This window comes from Scomber japonicus, chromosome 9 (genome assembly GCF_027409825.1).
Source record: "Scomber japonicus isolate fScoJap1 chromosome 9, fScoJap1.pri, whole genome shotgun sequence".
In the NCBI taxonomy this organism is placed as follows: Eukaryota; Metazoa; Chordata; class Actinopteri; order Scombriformes; family Scombridae; genus Scomber; species Scomber japonicus.
Window position 1 is genome coordinate 18,349,447 of NC_070586.1, and position 5,084 is coordinate 18,354,530.

Consider the following 5,084-nt stretch of genomic DNA (forward strand, 5'->3'; position numbering starts at 1 on the left):
GAGACTTTGTCCCTATTAGATATTTTCCTCCTGCCCCAGGCTATTAAAGGGGGTAGGGTGGTCCTCAAAACAAGTGATGCACCTCCCTTACTTCCAATATGACACTTCAGTACACTACTGTGCACTGCTTTATCACCTCTCCTGCTATTTTTCTTGCACTTAATCTTCTCACATGTCTCATTTTTCCCACTTTTGCTGCTGAGATGATTAGTAAATGACAGAATATGTGCCACTATAATATCCACTGTGTTTATTTTGTCTTTGCAGCCTGCTATATCCTGTTGCAACACTACACTTTTTGCAACCATGTTAGAAGCACATATATTTTACTCAAGGCGTACTGTGTCACATTGAAATGAAAATAAACATGTTTATTCAAATCGGGCTGCTCAAGGAATGATGCAAATATGACTGGAAATAAAATACACTGTTACTTGAGATAGACAAGGGGGAGAAAAAGATCTTATGTTTGCGTTGAATGTCTAAGAATAGAAAGGTAATTTGCATATAACAGTAGCACCTAGCAGAGTCAAGAAGGTGTTTGATAAAAATTGAAGGTAAGTAACAGGAAGAATGTCTGGTTTGCTATTACTACCACATGTGGTGCACTCTCTGTATTTCACACAGTAAATGTGTGATGGAGGTGATGGGGTTTTGTGATGATTTCTATATAAAGTGTGCAGTTAAAAACAATTTAGAAATCATCTCAGTGGATAATTGTCTTTATTATCACCACATCCTTGCTTTGATAAGTCATTGCCAAGTCCAAAAGGAGCTCTCCTATGTTTTATTTCAATATTGTATTTCCCTAGTGCAAAACAGTTTCATTGTATGGACACCGTGGTGTGGACCATGATATGAACCTATGTCAGTGGAATTATTCATAACAAATCATAGAACATTCCCAATCCCAACCCATCACTACTCTGTTCCTCATTACATGGAATCTGTTATGAAGCCCTGTGGGCATTGTGCACTATAGTGACTGAGTTAATTTTTATTACACTATGGGATACTGTGTTTTACAGCTAAGCAAACTACAAGATCAAGCTGTAAAACACACACACGCTGGTTGTAAATACCAGTTACTCTCACCATGGAGTGACAGCTAAACCTGTGCTGTTGTAGAAACGCATTCGCTAAGACAGCATGTGCCAAGAAAACCTGTGTTTACTGGAGATGTTCAGATTGTAGAGTAAGCTGACCCAGGGATATCAAATTTACATAAATAAATCATCCGTTGCAACACTATTGTATGTGTTCTCCTCCAAATGCTATTCAGGCAGAGGAGGGCAACGAGACAGAAAAGAGAACCGTCAATAAAGTGAATCTGTAGATAAAACCTCCTACTCTCTCCTTTGTTTCAAATATAGTGTTGGCTTACAGAAAGCCAAGAGCTGCCTATATACTGATAGACAAATGGGAGTTTTTTCAACCTGGTGATTTACTGCATCTTCTCCAATCACAATCTTTCTTTTTCATCTTCTCCTTTCCCTCTCTTCCTCCTTTGTCTGTGTTAACTTCTTTCCCAGTCACTTCTCCTCTCACCGCTCCTAGGCTTTACCCAGAATCCATTTAAGATTCATTCTCTGATAAAAATCAATTGCTAAATTCAGAGCACAGCGATAAATGGCACAGAAGATGAAAGGTGGCACATACTGAGTATACTGCAGGTTGCCCTGTAGCTTGAAGTGTTCATGATATTCCCGGAATTTAATCCAACCCTTTTAAGCTTTTTGTGATCACAGCTGTTTTGTTAAGTGTCTTTTTAGAAAAACCTCGCTGCTTAGGTTGAATCTGATGTGTCACCAGTGTCAGTGTGGGTCTTTGTTTGTTGAAACATTGTATCAATATGCAGTCAGATTCAATCTCCTGAGTCTTGGATAGTAAAGTGATACAACATATATAATGTCATTAGAAACTTAAATGGTAATGAGATTTTTTCAACGTTAGGAAGTGAGGGAATGCCTCTCGCCTTGCCTCAGGTAATGCTCCAACACTCACAACAGATGGTGTTGGTAGGATAAGCTGCAGAAAGATAAAGAAAGGTGCATCAAGGAAGATAGCTCTTCCAGACGTCAACACATTTACTGCAATACTGATTTCATACTATTATTTCTCTATGAACATATTTCTATAAGAGTAGAATCAATAGACAAAACAGGCCTGAGGCGTTGTCTAGAAGCTATTTCCACTGTAAACGCATGCAAAAATTGAAAGGCCAAACAACACCAACCAATGTTTGGTGTCATCTTAATCTCCCAAAAGGTCAACAGAAAAAAGGGTGCTAATGAAAAATTCAGTTTATGAGTAAAGGGATAGCTTCCTGTTTGCTGACCAAATGGTCTAATTGATACAAATTATTTCATAAATCATGCATGAGGACAGGAGTAACTTTGAAACCTTTAATAGTGGACCCCCATGTGATACAGTCTGACCCCCAGTGATATTGCTTGAAAATGGAGATGGATGGCCAAACATGACCCCTCATGTTTGATGTGCAGCAGGACCATTAGACAGAGAAAAGGTGTCCAGATTATACGCTTCACAAAGAGGAGAGATACAAGACTGAAATCGGATGAAGAGAGTAATAGAAAAACATGGTCGCTTCGCAGTCCTTGCATGAATAGATCATAAATAAGATCTGCATGTTTGAAAAGTTCCTCAATAGAGTATGCACTAGTCTAAGACCCCCTGCAAAAAAGTTGGTGCTTTTGTGTCAAATACATTTTAATTCACATTGATTTTCAACCATTTCCATAATAGAAGCACAAATCAAAGCAGAATGAGTTGTGTTTTCTCAACTGTTTCGTGTTGGTTGGCCACCAACATGCCAAATACCTATAATGGGTGCAGATATTTCTGATGTTAATACATACTGTTGTGCTGACATGATCAAAGTGTCATTAGGCTGGTAAAACTAACTTTTTCCCTTCATATTGTGCTCTAACTCTTTGTCCTCACAGTAATGTGCTCATATTTCCTCTCAGGGCCATGCAAACACATCCAAGAAAAAGGCTTAATTCAGAACAGGACACATTTTGCATTGATTTTTTTTTTACTACCCCTGCCACCAAAACCACAGTAAATGCCCACTGAGACCACATCCTACTGACGTGAATGAAGTAGATCTTCACCATGACAAAGAGTCAGTAAAATTGATTTATACCTCCAAGGTATTCCTTCATCTCCAGAATAAACAGGTACAGTATACATTCAACCTTTGGCTCGATGTAGAAACAATCTGAATGTACTGATGAACTGAACACAGAATCAACTGCATGACAAAGTGGTCTGAATGGTAACACTATTGCTTAGCTTGGACTGAATTAAAATGATTCAAATGGCAAGGTGTATGTAATTTACACATCTAGCAAGAGAGATACTCTCTAGAAGAGTTTTGAGGGGACTTTTTGAAAACTACAAAAATAAATAAATAAATAAAACTGTACAACTGTAAGGGAAGGCTTTAACATGCTATGAGCTGAAAACATTAGCAAGCTTCCTGCTTCAGTTATAAACTGCTCAGGACTGGAATGTCCACTGTGTCCACAGTCTTCAATCAATCAATCAATCTTTATTTGTATAAATTGATTCTTCTGATGCCATAACGGTGTAGGCTAATGTTAGTGGCTTAATTTGCTCTGCTCATTGCTGGTTTTGGCCAAGTTTACTCTTCAGTAACCTGAGCCTAGTTATCCTAGAGTTAAACATTACTATTAATTTAAAGAGGTAAATCTGCCGCTACTTATCACTGTTAACTGCATATGTTTTCATTACTACTGTCCAAATCAATCACCCTCATTATTGGCCTTTATAGTTTCCAAAAAAATAAAATCAATTTATAATTCATGTCTACAAGAAGGCATTGTCAGTTTCAGAAAATTTGACCTCCCATGCCTGAACAGTTCAATCTGAATACCAATGGATTGGCACATGAAATACACAGAAAGCACAGAAGAGTCACAGTAGGCCAATTAACCTTTAAATGATCCCACTTATCATAAAAAGCCACTTCAGGCACTAGGAGAGACAGCACAAGTGAGTGAAAATGAAGGACTGTGTGTACTGTACAGTGGGAAAACACACACACATACACACACACAGACACACTTTTATTTTTCTTGCCTTTGGTAATTATTTATACCGTTTACTTTTATTATCTAACATGACATTTTGTAACAAAAAATACAGCAGGACACCAACTAAACATCTAATGTTTATTTGTGACTATTTCTGGAATATTATATTAACTATTCTGCTGAATAGTATTGACACACTCTTTAAAGTTCAAGATGAAGATGAACAATTTTTTCGCTATAAATGAATTAATTCATGTCCATAAATCATTCACTGAGGGATTCAGTAGGGCTAAAGTAAAGTGCATAAAGTAAAGTGCAAGTGCAATTATAACAGCAATATCCTGTATCACATCCTGCATCGCAGTGTCAATATGAGCAAAAGCCATTACACTACATAATTTATTTGGTAAAACAGTTCATGGTTAATACAGATTTAACTTTATGGAGTCAAAAGATCCATCATCCATCTGTTTTACCTTCAGCCTGCTAAAAAGTAAGTGTTAATAGTGTTGGCCCTTTCTGTAAGCCACTGTCTATGGCAATGGGTGTAATGGAGTTAATTATGCAGGAATGAAAGGCTCAATGGATTTCAGGATGAAGATTGGCATCTTGATGGATGCAGGGGTGGAAGAATGTGGGGTGAGGTGTGTTAGCGGTACGATGGAGGGTGAGGCAGAGCAGTCACGCCAATGAGGGAGAAGGGAAACAAACACACACATACACACATACACACAAGTCAGTGTTCTGAGAGGTCTATGCTGGTCTAATAGAGACATATAATGCAGTAAGGGGCAGCATGTAGCACTAACTGCCAGGATAATTCATTGGTTCACACTTGGAGGGTGAATAGGTATCCAGCAGACTGACCCTGGCCATGCAATGCACCACTGAGCAAATCAATCTGTTTCAAGGAAACCAGTAGCACAAAATGAAAATAAGAATAATAAGGGATTAATTTAAGCTTGCTAATATTATTACATTATAATATATATGAGTGAGTCT